Source organism: Ranitomeya variabilis, chromosome 6 (genome assembly GCF_051348905.1).
Source record: "Ranitomeya variabilis isolate aRanVar5 chromosome 6, aRanVar5.hap1, whole genome shotgun sequence".
Classification (NCBI taxonomy): Eukaryota; Metazoa; Chordata; class Amphibia; order Anura; family Dendrobatidae; genus Ranitomeya; species Ranitomeya variabilis.
In genome coordinates, this window is record NC_135237.1 from 485271546 (window position 1) to 485288812 (window position 17267).

The window sequence follows — 17267 nt, forward strand, 5'->3', positions numbered from 1 at the left end:
TTTTATGTGGCGAGGTTGGTGTATGTGTGGTGAAATGTGTGCTGAGGGTGGTATATGTGTTCAAGCACGTGGCAGTGTGTGGCGCATTTTGTGTGTGTGTTCATATCCCCGTGTGTGGTGAGTATCCCATGTCGGGGCCCCACCTTAGCAACTGTACGGTATATACTCTTTGGCGCCATCGCTCTCACTCTTTAAGTGCCCCCTTGTTCACATCTGGCAGCTGTCAATTTGCCTCCAACACTTTTCCTTTCACTTTTTCCCATTATGTAGATAGGGGCAAAATTGTTTGGTGAATTGGAACGCGTGGGGTTAAAATTTCACCTCACAACATAGCCTATGATGCTCTCAGGGTGCACACGTGTGACTGTGCAAAATTTTGTGCAAAATTTTGGGATCTTTTGATCACTGACCCAGTGTCTATTTTAGTCTATTTGGCTGTTTTACACGTGTTTGTTCCATGGATTTGTCTGTTTTAGTATCATATGTTTCAAATAAAGGTATTTTTGTATTTTTCATATATTAGCTATGACTCAGTGTTCTTTTTCTATATAAAATTTTGTGGCTGTAGCTGCGATGGTGCAGATGCCAATCCCGGACATACACACACACACATACATACACACACATTCAGCTTTATATATTAGACTAGATTGCGGCCCGATTCGAACGCATCGGGTATTCTAGAATATGCATGTCCCCATAGTACATGGACAATGATGATTCCAGAATTCGCGGCAGACTGTGCCCGTCGCTGATTGGTCGAGGCAACCTTTATGACATCATCATCGCCATGGCAACCATTATGACATCTACATCGATACTGTGCCCGTCGCTGATTGGTCAAGGCCTGGGGGCCTCGACCAATCAGAGACGCGGGATTTCCATTATGACATCATCGTCGCCATGCTGTGCCCATCGCTGATTGGTCGAGGCCTGGCGGCCTCCACCAATCAGAGACGCAGGATTACCAGGACGGACAGACAGACAGACAGAAAAACCCTTAGACAATTATATATATAGATAGGCTTTTAATAACTTGTAAATGAGTGGGGGCCTGGGTCATGAGACCCTTACTGATTGCTCAAAATTCTGTTCATAATTGTGCAGGGCAGGAGGCAGAAGCGCGCAGTTCCGGCATTAGCTCATGCACAGAGCGATGTCCCGGTTTAAAGCGCCACTTGAGAATTTGATTATTGCAGCACTGGATTGGTGCTACTGATCTAAGTTCCTTGCACCTAGTTTCATACATACCAGCCGCCATCTTCAATCGGCACCCTTCCAGTCGGTCTCCAGCAGTTTGTGACCTGATGGACCGCCCCAGCTGGGCAAACCAGAAATCACAACTCAATGTAGGTCTATGAGAGCCCGAATGAGGCCAGAACACTGCTCACATAGACATACTTTGAGAGATTATAATTGTTACTTCTGTTCTTTAATAAAAAGCCTATGGTCTGAACACCACTGTGTTCATGCGCTCAAGACCTGAGCACTTTTGCCTCGTAAACTGCTCAAAACAGTAGTTTTAGCAATCTGTAGGGGGTCTCAAAACACAAACGATCAGTAATCTGCTGGACGTGTAAGGGCATACAAAATATAAAAAAATGCTCCAAAGTTTAGTTACACTTTAACATTGTGTTTGTAGACTGAAAAAAGTCACTGTAAGTGATTGGGGGGTTAACCAAACAATACGGCAGAGAAAATATTTGTCAGTATGTTTATATAAGTGAAGTTGCTTATTAAAAAATTGCTTAGAAAGCATAAAAACAATAGAAATTACTTACAAAGTCCTTGATATATTCTTAATTGGTAATAAGTGGGACCATTTGGCAGGACTGGACAAATGGGCCGACTCTGTACTCACTTAGATATAGCAATGTGGGAAATATGACTATTACAGCTGCCCTATACATATACGTTATATATCTGGGTATCTATTTATATTACTGTTTCCCGCAGTGCATTTATTTTTTTTGTCTAGCAGTGTAGAAGGGGTTACTCTGTATGAACTAATTGAAGGTACAATTTTTTTTTATCATAGATGTACCTTATTCTTAGCCTCTCCATCTGCTCCTTTTTGACACCCCTGTCATTAACTGTCATTTCCCTTTAAATATACAGCAAAGCTGAAAGGGCAACTCCACAGCACATCATTTCGGATTAGGGGCACTTCCATTGAGCTCAGCGCTGTTTAGGTGTCAAAAAGAAGTCTCTGACCTCTCTCGCACCACACTGCCTCAGGGCCTTAATTAGTACTGACTCCAGCCATTACTGTAGAAAGGACAAAGGCGGACACATCATTTTTCTACTTAGGAAGTTAGTATCTGACCTAATAACTTGTCCAGGCTGGCAAGACTGTGTAATAGCCACACAACAGCAGTGAGAATTATCTTTCACATCCTAACCCTTCCTGCACCTCTATTCACAAGACACTAGAAAGGACATTTGTGCCAACAAATAGCAATTTATAATCCCGATAATTTATACAGTGTGTTAACGGGCAAGGAGTGATATATTATGAAAAATACACAACTACGACTTCTGTAAGATGCTAACATTGCTATAAAGAGTTTAAGTGTATTAAGTGTGTGCAATAAAATGAAGCAACTAAGGATAATACGTGAGGTCAGCATTCCCATTAGTTATCTTAAAACCAAATACCAATATATTTTTATTATATATATTGCTGGTAATGGACTGTAAGGCCGGGTCACACTTGCAAGTGTGATGCGAGAAACTAGCGCAAGTCTCTTGCATCAATACCCGGCACTGCCGCCGGTACTCGGACCGGAGCTTTCAGCTGCATGTATTTCTATACAGCCGCACACTCCGGTCCTGAGTGCCGGGTATTGATGCGAGAGACTCACACGAGTTTCTCGCATCAAACTAGAAAGTGTGACCCTGGCCTAAATAAGACTTACAGGGAGTGTCTGCTTTAGAAAAGCCTAATGGGTAATTTGAAGTTACTACAGGGAGATCTCGCCTTCCAGGATCCTCGGAGTGAAAGAGAATCTGTGGGAAATGTGTCATTCTTCAAGGGACCCCACCCAAACAGTCTATATGGATATGTAGGGCATAGGAAACTGAATAAAATGATACCTTGATATCTGTGATCTGATGTCTTATTCCAGAGAAATCCACATTTTTCTTCATATGTAAATGAGCTGTTAAAATCTATGGGCTGACACTGATCTTCCCGAGAATCTGACTCCAGAGATTATTTTAAGTGAAAGGGGGAGTTACCAATGCGAAACATGTAGATCAGGAGAGCTGACTGTCATTTTATGTCTCCCTTTTATAACACCCCCTTTAAATTAACATAAGTTGAGTAGGCAGATTCTCAGCAAGATCTACATCCAGACCATAGATCTTAACACCTAATTAAAAATATGTGGATTTCTGTCGAGCAAGACATTGGATAGCAGATATCAAGGTTACTTCTCATTCAGCTTCCTATCACCTACATGTCTGTATAGATGACCTTTAGAGGGTTGATCCTACTGACAGATGCCCTTTCATTTTACCTGCCATGGTGCTGCAGGGATAGTGAGCACTTTCTGTTAAGTTTCCTTACAAATTATCACTGATCATTAGGGATCCTAACAGAGAGAGAAACTACGATCAGGTCTCTCGTGTAACAAATGGGTATTACCTAAACCAGGCAATGGTTAGTGTTATTTTCTAGGGCCAACACCCATCATTAACCAATTTTACCATGTCACACGGAAGACAGTGATGTTTGGCCAATACCCTTGGGTAGGATGTGGGATTCTCCTCAGATGACCTAATCATTCAGCTGCCAAGTCCATATAGAGGTGACAAGCTCTTTGTAACAAATGTTCATCTCCTTTGTTTGGCGGTCAACTGAGAACTGATCTTTTTTTTTTCTATTCGTGGCATAAGAAGTGAGCGATATTGTCATATGGTGTGCAACTACACCTTGGCAACTCTACTCATCTGCTGCCTGTGTCTTCGTGTCTCACTCGTTTGGGTGTGAAAGGGTTACGGGAGAAGTTCTAATTAAAGGAAGCAGAATCCGGCTTTAGCGAGGGCCTAAATTGACAGGAAAACAGCTCCTGGTGTTCGGCATATTCTCCTATCCTTTCCACTTGCTCGAATCACCTTGTTCCTGTGAACATGGTATGGAATTGATAGCCTTTATTGATTGCTTGTAGCATTACCTAATCTTCACTAAATGTAGGAAGCTTTTCAGATTTAGAAAGGTGGCAGAAAATGTCCAGTAATGATGCTGCAGGGAATTCAGGCTCAATACTGCGGTCAGTATCAAAGTGATGGAGCTGTAAGAGGTATTTTATTATATGCCAGTTGGTTTTACTAAATGTTCAGACTGCTGCAATTTTGCAGAGATTTCTAGGCTATTAGTACATTTCTACGCAATTATCTGCATGTCCATTTAACTATATCTGAATAATAGGATCCAGGGTTGGGAGTTTAGGGTGACAAAATATGTGATGGGAATGGGACGGCGGTGGCAAAAAAAGCAAGAGGAGGTTGCGCTAGGAATTCAATAGAGTCTGGAGGGGCAAGAAATCATTACTAAAACAGATATAAACGTGACCTTCAGTGAGGTTCAGTAATTATCTCGGGCCACGCTGTGGTGCTTGTGCCGTGATTTTCCTCCCCTCATTGTTTTCATTTTATCTGGGTACTTCACTGGCGCGTAATTGCTGAAGGGAAGCCATTATGCAAGGAGAGCATTCAGCTTTGCAAGCGAATTTGCTTGTAGCTATTGCCACATTTGAACCTCACTAATGTATGTAAATTAAAAACCCTAGTATTCGTATCGCTCCTGTTTGAAAAAGAAAAAAAAAAATGCAGAATCTGATCATTACAATCTGCAAGCCGGGTATTATCACTGGCCTAGTGAGCCGCTGATGATAAATTGTATGGAATAACTGGTGGATGGAATATTTTACATCAGTCCTCTATCACACGGCACCGCAGAAAGTAAGGATGATTCATCAAGCATGAGGGCTGCTGGTTTATGAAATTCATTGCTCAGGGCAAGTGTGGATTTTTTTTTTAAATTCAAAAGACAAAGGCAATTCACATGGGTTATTTAGTAATCAGTGTGAATTATATCCAAGTATAAAAAGCGTTATCACAAAAAAAAAAATAATAATAAAAAAAATAATAAAATTGCATTTGCCATCTAAGAAGCCATTTTGCTGCAGGTGTCATAATTTAACTTCATCACGTTTATGGCTGCACCCCCCTTATCCCTCTCCTTTTTTATTCTGTTTTGAAGCCTCCGATTTTATTCTGAAGTGCAGCGGCGTAATCATTTGTAACAGAATAATTATATCAACCGGCAACAGATTATATGTTCGCTAGATGGATTCACATGATGCTTTTATCACTTCATGCAACACCCAAAGCGACGGTGGTCATTTTGGTAAATTTAAAGGGGGAATCTTAAAAAGAAAAAAAAATGGCGTTGAAAGCTACGGTAATGCAATAAAAAGCCATTTTTTCCTTTATAGCTACAATAAGAATGTCTCAGTTTTTTTTTTCCTTGTGTATTGATGTCCCAAGGCTATGTTCCAAATGAAAAGATAATAACTTATGAAGAAGTGTCAAAAACTAATTAAGTTTTGTAACTTGTTTTTTCCTCACATGAAGTATATTTTTCATCACACTGTCCAGTCACATGCTGGGATTCTTGCTAACATTATCACATGCCAGTCACACCATGTCTCAGTGGTACGTCTCCTCCTGTCATTATTTTCAGCATCAATTAATTTTTCCCCTGACCTCGCCTCTAGAAAAATATAACAGGGAATTATCAGCGCATGTTTTACGCGGCCCATTTCTGAAGGCACTAGACCAGTGTGTGATCAAAAGTGGAGTGGGCCTAGCGGTATATTTTCTCACCTGCGCGGTTGCCTAGCAGCACGAATTAAGAAATTTTTTTTTGCCAAGATTTAAAGACATGTAACAAGAAAAGCCAGGATGACCCAGGTGGAAGATGTGAAACTTTTCTTTTTATGTCACATCATGTCAAAATACGAGGCGGTCCAAATAGAAAAACAAAAATTCTAATACCGTCAGTCTTCTCTCGAGGGGTCCTATTCACATCAGCAGGTGTCTTATCTATTTACACTGTATTTTTTTCTATTTCTGGTGTCACTTTACTGATCTCTTAACATGATTTTACACATTAGTAGTAGTAAAAAAAATAAAATTGTTGAAAAGCATTTTTAGGTATCTCATGATAAATACCAAACCTGTATAACGATGCATCCACAAAAGACCGGAACCCGGAAAATAACCTAGAGAAAATTTATTTGGTTTTGTAAAAAAGTTTCTTTAAAAAAAAAAAAAAGGCGATTTACTCCCCGTCCTTGGGTCCAACGTGGAGTTTCCACTGAAGCCACCAGTGTCTGTTATTGTTTGCGGCATGGACGTGACAATCGACGTAGCCAGTAACTATGATAAACATCAGAGTTGCTGGACTCACTGAATGGCTGTTGCGCTGTCCATGGCACCGAAAGCAGCGGTGCTGGACCTGGGAATTGTAAGCACAGTCTGTTTTTTTAAAAAGAAACGGCAGCCGGTGAGAAGTTTACCAAAACTTGAAAACCCATTTATGGTCTTTATAAAATGAAAAATGAAAATGGTTACATCATATATATATATAAAGCTAAGACTGACTTCTAGAGATGAGCAAACCTGAACTTAAAAGTTGGGGTTCGTACAAGACAGTCTGTGTCTGATGCTAAATGTCAAACACAGGGTTCTCCCGTAAGTAAAGTACGTTACAATGTTCTGAGTTCCAGGAGAAATCAGAGATATAGAGAATTTTCAAGCTTAAAAGTCCGGTTCCCCATTTTTTTCAATGGGATTCCAGTTCCGCTTCAAATTCAGTTAAGGTTCTTTGTAATATATTTCGGGAAGGGTACTATAACCCCAACTTCCACGGGTCCGCTCGTCCCAACTGACCTCCCAAAAACAAGAGGATATCCTATGAATAAATATTAAGAAACCATTACTACATTGTTAGAAATGAAAATCCAAGCATATGCATTTTTGCTTGGGATAGGGGCTGGAGATGCAAATTGTTAATTTAGGCTGGGGCTCCATGACGACAACAATTCTCAGGCAAGTCATGTGAACAAAAAGATTTATGCAATTTGGCTGTGACTTACTATTGCGTGAGTATGTTAAAGCTGATATTTTGCTGGAAAAAAAAACAGCTAAATTTCAGAAGAGCTACATTCAAGGTGCCATCGCATGCCACTGATATTGAAGTCTATGGCAAGTGAGGTGAGTGCAACTTGTGCCCAGAGACAGAAAATTGAACACGTTTGGAAATATTTGCTACTCTGTCGCAGTCAAAGCTCACAATGCAGCTCCATAGGGGGTCATTAGTTGCAAGGTTGCAGAGGGAAACCATGATCTCAATGTCACTCTAAGGGTACCGTTACACTAAATGATTTACCAACGATCACGACTAGGGTTGAGCGACTTTCATTTTTTTAAGATCGAGTAGGGTTTTGGGAAACCCGATTTTGTCCAGAGTCGAGTCGAGTGCAGTCGGCCGATTATCGCTAAAAGTCGGGGATCGACCGAAACACGAAACCCAATGCAAGTCAATGGGGAAGCATAGTCGGCAGTGAGTGGAGGCCAGGAAAACACCTACAGTGCCCATTTTAATGCCAAAAACATCCATTCTTGTTTCTGAAGCTTGCCAATCTTAATTAACTGTATAATAATAGTTGGGCATAGGGAATTGGGGGAAAGTTGTGGGGGGAGTAGGGCTGGCTCAAGTTTTTCGTGGGCCCAGGAAATGCGGACTACGTCACGGCGGTGTTGCAGGGAAAGGTAAGTATTTAAAAGTTGCAAGTGCTGTGATCCTGAGCAAGCAGGGGGGGCCCACTCGTTCGCATTGCCACTGGCACAGGGCCCCTCAAAGTACGGCGGTGTGTTTGCATGGCGGGGGCGCCTCCCACCAGCAGCGACACTTTTGCGTACTCTGAGGGGCCCTGTGCCAGTGACGTCGCCAACGAGTATGCCCCCCCACCTGATGAAGGAACCTGCACTTTCATCTGCACCTTCCTCTTTGTCCCTGTGTAAGGTGGTATAACATGCGGGAAGGGGAACCTTACTTTCAGCAGGGACAGATTCTGGCTGTGTAGAGTACAAGGGGAATGTAGTGGTCTAGGTCAATGTACCAGCAGACTCATTTAGCAGTGGCTGGGCAATGGGCAGGATGAGGAGGAAACAGATATAGGGCCAAAGAATAAAGTAGGCTACATGCAGTTCAAAATTGGTAACAGGACTAAACAGGCGGCATTGCTTTGTTCAGTGGAGTAGCAAACCCAAGAGCAGCAGACACTGTTTCAAGGGCCTAACCACACTAGTAGGCCAAATGCAGTTTAATATCTGATAGTATAGGGCGAAAGCCAGAATGTGGAAGCTCAGCTTTGTTCAGTTGAGGACAACACCAGGGAGGGGCAGACACCTTTAGTAGGCCGGAAAAGCCTATTGCATTTTTTAAAATGGTAATTTGGAGCAGAAGGTTGAAGCTCAGCTTTATTTAGTTGAGGGCAACACCAGGGAGGGGCAGAAGCCGTTAGTAGGCCCTAACCACCATTTTTTTTTTTTTTAAAACCACTTAATGAGAGCCGGAAGGTTGAAGCTCAGCTTTATTTAGTTGAGGACAACACCAGGGAGGGGCAGAAGCCGTTAGTAGGCCCTAACCACCATTTTTTTTTAAAAACCACTTAATGAGAGCCGGAAGGTTGAAGCTCAGCTTTATTTAGTTGAGGACAACACCAGGGAGGGGCAGAAGCCGTTAGTAGGCCCTAACCACCATTTTTTTTTTTAAACCACATAATGAGAGCCGGAAGGTTGAAGCTCAGCTTTATTTAGTTGAGGACAACACCAGGGAGGGGCAGAAGCCGTTAGTAGGCCCTAACCACCATTTTTTTTTTTAAAACCACATAATGAGAGCCGGAAGGTTGAAGCTCAGCTTTATTTAGTTGAGGACAACACCAGGGAGGGGCAGAAGCCGTTAGTAGGCCCTAACCACCATTTTTTTTTTTTTTAAAAACCACTTAATGAGAGCCGGAAGGTTGAAGCTCAGCTTTATTTAGTTGAGGACAACACCAGGCAGGGGCACACAGACAGACTCCTTTAGTAGGCCTGAAAAGCCTATTGCATTTTTCAAAATGGTAATTTGGAGCAGAAGGTTGAAGCTCAGCTTTATTTAGTTGAGGGCAACACCAGGGAGGGGCAGAAGCCGTTAGTAGGCCCTAACCAAAGTTGAAGGCCAAATGCAGTTTAATTTCTGATACTATAGGCCGAAAGCCAGAAGGTGGAAGTTCCGATTTAGACAGTGGAGGACAATTTGAATTAGGGACTGCAGACAGACTTAGTAGGCTGTCCCCTGTGGACCATGCATCCACCACATTAACCCATTGCGCCGTAATGGACACGTAATCTTCCGTGGCCATGCCTACAGGTCCATGCGTCTGTTGTCAGGTGCACCTTTGTACTCACAGATTGCCAGAGTGCATGGACAATGCGGTCTTCTACATGCTGGTGGAGGGTTGGGATGGCTTTTCTCGCAAAAGAAGTGTCGACTGGTTAGCTTGTAGCGTGGTACAGCGTAGTCCATCATGGCCTTATTAATAGTAAATAAAATATATAACTAGGCTCTATGAACTTTTAAATAGGTTCCAGGGGTACACGGGCAGCATTGGTGTGGTCAGTGGAGGAGTATTGCAAGTAGGGGCTGCAGACAGGCTATCAAAGGCCTAAAATAACAAACAGTAGGCAGTCATGGCAGTTTTACATCGGTTACATGGATACACAGGCAGGCACTCCAGGCAGCATTGTGCTCAGTGGAGGAGTATTGCAAGTAGGGGCCGCAGACAGGCTATCAAAGGCCTAAAATAACAAACAGTAGGCAGTCATGGCAGTTTTACATCGGTTACATGGATACACAGGCAGGCACTCCAGGCAGCATTGTGGTCAGTGGAGGAGTATTGCAAGTAGGGGCCGCAGACAGGCTATCAAAGGCCTAAAATAACAAACAGTAGGCAGTCATGGCAGTTTTACATCGGTTACATGGATACACAGGCAGCTAGGTGGTGAGTGGAGGAGTATTTAAAGTAAGGACCGCAGACAGGCTATCAAAGGCCTAACATAACAAACAATAGGCTCATGGCAGTTTTACAGCGGTTACATGGATACACGGGCAGGCAGCTTGGTGGTGAGTGGAGGAGTATTTAAAGTATGGACCGCAGACAGGCTTCGAAGGCCTAACACAATAAAATGGGCTGGCTGTAGGCACTTTAAAATTGGTTCCAGGGGTACACGGGCAGCAGTGGTCTGGTCAGTGGAGGCCTAGTGGAAGGAGGGACCGCAGACAGGCTTCGAAGGCCTAACACAATAAAATGGGCTGGCTGTAGGCACTTTAAAATTGGTTCCAGGGGTACACGGGCAGCAGTGGTCTGGTCAGTGGAGGACTAGTGGAAGTATGGACCGCAGACAGGCTTCGAAGGCCTAACACAATAAAATGGGCTGGCTGTAGGCACTTTAAAATTGGTTCCAGGGGTACACGGGCAGCAGTGGTCTGGTCAGTGGAGGCCTAGTGGAAGTATGGACCGCAGACAGGCTTCGAAGGCCTAACACAATAAAATGGGCTGGCTGTAGGCACTTTAAAATTGGTTCCAGGGGTACACGGGCAGCAGTGGTCTGGTCAGTGGAGGACTAGTGGAAGTATGGACCGCAGACAGGCTTCGAAGGCCTAACACAATAAAATGGGCTGGCTGTAGGCACTTTAAAATTGGTTCCAGGGGTACACGGGCAGCAGTGGTCTGGTCAGTGGAGGACTAGTGGAAGGAGGGAGCGCAGAAAGGCTTCAAAGGCCTAACATAACAAACAATAGGCTCATGGCAGTTTTACAGCGGTTACATGGATACACGGGCAGGCAGCTTGGTGGTGGTGAGTGGAGGAGTATTTAAAGTAGGGACCGCAGACAGGCTATCAAAGGCCTAACATAAAAAAACAATAGGCTCATGGCAGTTTCACAGCGGTTACATGGATACACGGGCAGGCAGCTTGGTGGTGGTGAGTGGAGGAGTATTTAAAGTAGGGACCGCAGACAGGCTATCAAAGGCCTAACATAACAAACAATAGGCTCATGGCAGTTTTACAGCGGTTACATGGATACACGGGCAGGCAGCTTGGTGGTGAGTGGAGGAGTATTTAAAGTATGGACCGCAGACAGGCTTCGAAGGCCTAACACAATAAAATGGGCTGGCTGTAGGCACTTTAAAATTGGTTCCAGGGGTACACGGGCAGCAGTGGTCTGGTCAGTGGAGGCCTAGTGGAAGGAGGGACCGCAGACAGGCTTCGAAGGCCTAACACAATAAAATGGGCTGGCTGTAGGCACTTTAAAATTGGTTCCAGGGGTACACGGGCAGCAGTGGTCTGGTCAGTGGAGGCCTAGTGGAAGGAGGGACCGCAGACAGGCTTCGAAGGCCTAACACAATAAAATGGGCTGGCTGTAGGCACTTTAAAATTGGTTCCAGGGGTACACGGGCAGCAGTGGTCTGGTCAGTGGAGGACTAGTGGAAGGAGGGAGCGCAGAAAGGCTTCAAAGGCCTAAAATAACAAACAATAGGCTCATGGCAGTTTTACAGCGGTTACATGGATACACGGGCAGGCAGCTTGGTGGTCAGTGGAGGAGTAGGGACCGCAGACAGGCTATCAAAGGCCTAAAATAACAAACAATAGGCTCATGGCAGTTTTACAGCGGTTACATGGATACACGGGCAGGCAGCTTGGTGCTGAGTGGAGGAGTAGTGCAAGGAGTGTCTGTCCCAGTACTCCCAAAATATAAATAGATGTTAATGTCTCGCAAAACAACCAAAACAAAAAAAAAGATGGCATACTTAGGTACAGGGGTGGGCTCATCTGCTGTGTTTCTGACATAGTAATTTGGCAGTAACTATTTAATGGTGCCAATATAGGACACAGACACAGACTACTTTAAGTTGCATCATAGATGTCTACAAATTTGTATTGTCAGTGCCAGACATTGAATGATGTCAGCGAATAGACTAAAGATTGGTGGAGCTGTGCGACATAATTTTGCACGTAGTAGAGCCCAGTTTGAGCTGGGGTAGGGGGGAACTCTCTTGAGGCCGGCGGGACCGCCCCAGGGCCACTCATGTTACAACGGTGTGTCTGACGTTGGGTGCGCACCACCACCGCCAGAGACACTACATTGTACTATGAGGGACCCAGTAGCAATGCCGTCAACCAAAAGCGAGCACACCCACCTCTTCAGACAAACAGCAGTCTCACGGGTGCTTGCGCCAAGTCGCGATACCACGGCCCCGTGTGGGGAGTTTGGCCATTTAGGGAGGTGTAAACATGTCGTATGCTGTACAATCTGCAGCAGCAAATTAGACATTAGAAAAGTAATTCACAGGCAAGAGCTTTTCATAGGAAAGCTAGGTGTCGGCCGGGCAAGGTGGGGCAAAAGATTTTGAAATCCAGTTGTGGTTCATTTTAATGAATGTTAGATCGTCAACATTTTGGGTAGCCAGACGAGTCCTTTTTTCGGTTAATATTGACCCTGCAGCACTGAATACTCTTTCTGATAGGACACTTGCTGCCGGGCAAGCAAGCTCCTGCAATGCATATTCTGCCAATTCTGGCCAGGTGTCTAATTTGGAGGCCCAGTAATCAAATGGGAATGACGGTTGAGGGAGAACATCGATAAGGGATGAAAAATAGTTAGTAACCATACTGGACAAATGTTGTCTCCTGTCACTTTCAATTGATGCAGCAGTACCTGTCCTGTCTGCGGTCATAGCAAAATCACTCCACAACCTGGTCAGAAAACCCCTCTGTCCAACGCCACTTCTGATGTGTGCACCCCTAACACTCCTAGTCTGCTGCCCCCTGGAGCTCGTGTGAGAACGATCACGTGCGCTGTGTGCTGGGAATGCCTGAAGCAAACGGTCAACAAGAGTTGATTGTTTGGTTGCTAATATTAGTTCCAAGTTCTCATGTGGCATAATATTTTGCAATTTGCCTTTATAGCGTGGATCAAGGAGGCAGGCCAACCAGTAATCGTCATCGTTCATCATTTTCGTAATGCGTGTGTCCCTTTGTAGGATACGTAAGGCATAATCCGCCATGTGGGCCAAAGTTCCACTTGTCAAATCTCCGGTTGTGATTGGTTGAGGGGCAGTTGCAGGCAAATCTACGTCACTTGTGTCCCTCAAAAAACCAGAACCCGGCCGTGACACGCAACCAATTTCCTGTGCCCCCGTGAAAGTTTCCGCATTAAAAATATACTCATCCCCATCATCCTCCTCGTCCTCCACCTCCTCTTCGCCCGCTACCTCGTCCTGTACACTGCCCTGACCAGACAATGGCTGACTGTCATCAAGGCTTCCCTCTTCCTCTGGTGCAGACGCCTGCTCCTTTATGTGCGTCAAACTTTGCATCAGCAGACGCATTAGGGGGATGCTCATGCTTATTACGGCGTTGTCTGCACTAACCAGCCGTGTGCATTCCTCAAAACACTGAAGGACTTGACACATGTCTTGTATCTTCGACCACTGCACACCTGACAACTCCATGTCTGCCATCCTACTGCCTGCCCGTGTATCCTCCCACAAATAAATAACAGCACGCCTCTGTTCGCACAGTCTCTGAAGCATGTGCAGTGTTGAGTTCCACCTTGTTGCAACGTCTATGATTAGGCGATGCTGGGGAAGGTTCAAAGACCGCTGATAGGTCTGCATACGGCTGGCGTGTACAGGCGAACGTCGGATATGTGAGCAAAGTGCACGCACTTTGAGGAGCAGGTCGGAGAACCCAGGATAAGTTTTCAATAAGCACTGCACCACCAGGTTTAAGGTGTGAGCCAGGCAAGGAATGTGTTTCAGTTGGGAAAGGGAGATGGCAGCCATGAAATTCCTTCCGTTATCACTCACTACCTTGCCTGCCTCAAGATCTACTGTGCCCAGCCACGACTGCGTTTCTTGTTGCAAGAACTCGGACAGAACTTCCGCGGTGTGTCTGTTGTCGCCCAAACACTTCATAGCCAATACAGCCTGCTGACGCTTGGCAGTAGCTGGCCCATAATGGGACAACTGGTGTGCAACAGTGTCATCTGCCGATGGAGTGGTTGGCCGACTGCGTTCTGTGGAAGAGCTGTAGCTTCTGCAGGAGGACGAGGAGGAGGAGGAGGGGGTGCGAACGCCTACAGCCAACTGTTTCCTAGACCGTGGGCTAGGCACAACTGTCCCTAAATTGATGTCGCCTGTGGACCCTGCATCCACCACATTCACCCAGTGTGCCGTGATGGACACATAACGTCCCTGGCCATGCCTACTGGTCCATGCATCTGTAGTCAGGTGCACCTTTGTACTCACAGATTGCCTGAGTGCATGGACGATGCGCTGTTTAACATGCTGGTGCAGGGCTGGGATGGCTTTTCTGGAAAAAAAGTGTCGACTGGGTAGCTCGTATCGTGGTTCAGCGTACTCCATCAGGGCTTTGAAAGCTTCGCTTTCAACTAACCGGTAGGGCATCATCTCTAACGAGATTAGTCTAGCTATGTGGGCGTTAAAACCCTGTGTACGCGGATGCGAGGATAAGTACTTCCTTTTTCTAACCAGAGTCTCATGTAGGGTGAGCTGGACTGGAGAGCTGTAGATCGTGGAACTTTCGGGTGTGCCGGTGGACATGGCAGACTGAGAGACGGTTGGAGACGGTATTGTTTCCGCCGGTGCCCTACATGCAATATTTCCTCCTACAAAACTGGTGATTCCCTGACCCTGACTGCTTTTGGCTGGCAAAGAAACCTGCACAGATACTGCCGGTGGTGCGGAAAATGGTGGCCTTACAGTGACGGAAGGGATGTTGCGTTGCTGACTAGCTTCATTGGCCGAGGGTGCTACAACCTTGAGGGACGTTTGGTAGTTAGTCCAGGCTTGAGAATGCATGGTGGTTAAGTGTCTATGCATGCAACTAGTATTTAGACTTTTCAGATTCTGACCTCTGCTTAAGCTAGTTGAACATTTTTGACAGATGACTTTGCGCTGATCAGTTGGATGTTGTTTAAAAAAATGCCAGACTGCACTCTTCCTAGACTCTGATCCCTTTTCAGGGATTGCAGACTGAGCTTTAACCGGATGGCAACGCTGTGCTCCAACAGGTTTTGGCTTTGACACGCGTTTTGGTCCAGATACGGGCCCGGCAGATGGAACCTGTTGCGATGTTGATGCCTGCTGCGGCCCCTCCTCCACCTCCGCTTCTGAACTACTGCCGCCTGCACCCTGTTCCCCCAATGGCTGCCAATCGGGGTCAATAACTGGGTCATCTATTACCTCCTCTTCGAGCTCGTGTGCAACTTCGTCTGTGTCACTGTGTCGGTCGGTGGTATAGCGTTCGTGGCGGGGCAACATAGTCTCATCAGGGTCTGATTGTGGATCTGTACCCTGAGAGGGCAATGTGGTGGTCTGAGTCAAAGGAGCAGCATAGTACTCTGGCTGTGGCTGTGCATCAGTGCACTCCATGTCAGAATATACTTGTAATGGGCATGGCCTGTTAAATGTTTCACTTTCTAAGCCAGGGACGGTATGTGTAAAGAGCTCCATGGAGTGACCCGTTGTGTCGCCTGCTGCATCCTTCTCTCTTGTTGTAGTTTTTGCTGAGGAGGACAAGGAAGCGACTTGTCCCTGACCGTGAACATCCACAAGCGACGCGCTGCTTTTACATTTACCAGTTTCGGAAGAGGAGGCAAAAGAGCTAGAGGCTGAGTCTGCAATGTAAGCCAAAACTTGCTGTTGCTGCTCCGCCTTTAAAAGCGGTTTTCCTACTCCCAGAAAAGAGAGCGTTCGAGGCCTTGTGTAGCCTGACGACGAAACTGGCTCCACAGCTCCAGACTTAGGTGGAATATTTTTATCCCCACGACCACCTGATGCTCCACTACCACTACCATCATTACCAGCTGACAATGAACGCCCACGACGACCTCTTGCACCAGACTTCCTCATTGTTTTAAAATCTTAACCAAAGTAACTTTATTTGTTGCTATCAAACAACTTACACGGTGAGCTATAACTTCAGTATGATTTCAATATCCCTTAACAGGTTGGTGAGACCACAAGGAAAATCAGGCACAATGTTACACACTCTGTTTTCTGTGGCACAAAATCACAGAGATGACACACACGCAGGACTGTCACTCAAGCACTAATGTCAATATTAATCTCCCACCTAATTTATTTATTTTTTTTTCTCAGGGAGACTTTAGAAACCAAATAATATTAAAAAAAAAAAAAAAAAAGGCTTTCTATGGCCCACAATTAGAGAGAGAGAGGTGGCACAACCAGGAGTCAAGACTGGCGCACAAGCTGAAAGGGCAATATTACTCTCCCACTGTTTTTTTAGGTTTTTTTTTTTTTTTCAGGGAGAATTAGAAACCAAATAATATTAAAAAAAAAAAAAAATAGGCTTTCTATGGCCCACTGAATGAAAGGGAGAGAGGTGGCACACCCAGGAGTCAAGACTGGCACACAAGCTGAAAGGGCAATATTACTCTCCCACTGTTTTTTTATGTATTTTTTGTTTTTTTCAGGGAGACTTTAGAAACCCAATAATATTTAAAAAAAAAAATAAATAGGCTTTCTATGGCCCACTGAATGAGAGGGAGAGAGGTGGCACACCCAGGAGTCAAGACTGGCACACAAGCTGAAAGGGCAATATTACTCTCCCACTGTTTTTTTATGTATTTTTTGTTTTTTCAGGGAGACTTTAGAAACCCAATAATATTTAAAAAAAAAAATAAATAGGCTTTCTATGGCCCACTGAATGAGAGGGAGAGAGGTGGCACACCCAGGAGTCAAGACTGGCACACAAGCTGAAAGGGCAATATTACTCTCCCACTGTTTTTTTAGGTTTTTTTTTTTTTTTCAGGGAGAATTAGAAACCAAATAATATTAAAAAAAAAAAAAAAATAGGCTTTCTATGGCCCACTGAATGAAAGGGAGAGAGGTGGCACACCCAGGAGTCAAGACTGGCACACAAGCTGAAAGGGCAATATTACTCTCCCACTGTTTTTTTATGTATTTTTTGTTTTTTTCAGGGAGACTTTAGAAACCCAATAATATTTAAAAAAAAAAATAAATAGGCTTTCTATGGCCCACTGAATGAGAGGGAGAGAGGTGGCACACCCAGGAGTCAAGACTGGCACACAAGCTGAAAGGGCA

The 17267-nt window shown here is 44.8% G+C and overlaps 1 protein-coding gene across 6 annotated transcripts in view; it reads left to right on the forward strand.

Annotated features, from left to right (window-relative positions):
- The window catches only part of ZFHX4 (zinc finger homeobox 4), a 217524-nt gene that overhangs the window by 122832 nt on the left and 77425 nt on the right, over nt 1-17267 (forward strand). The window lies entirely within an intron of this gene.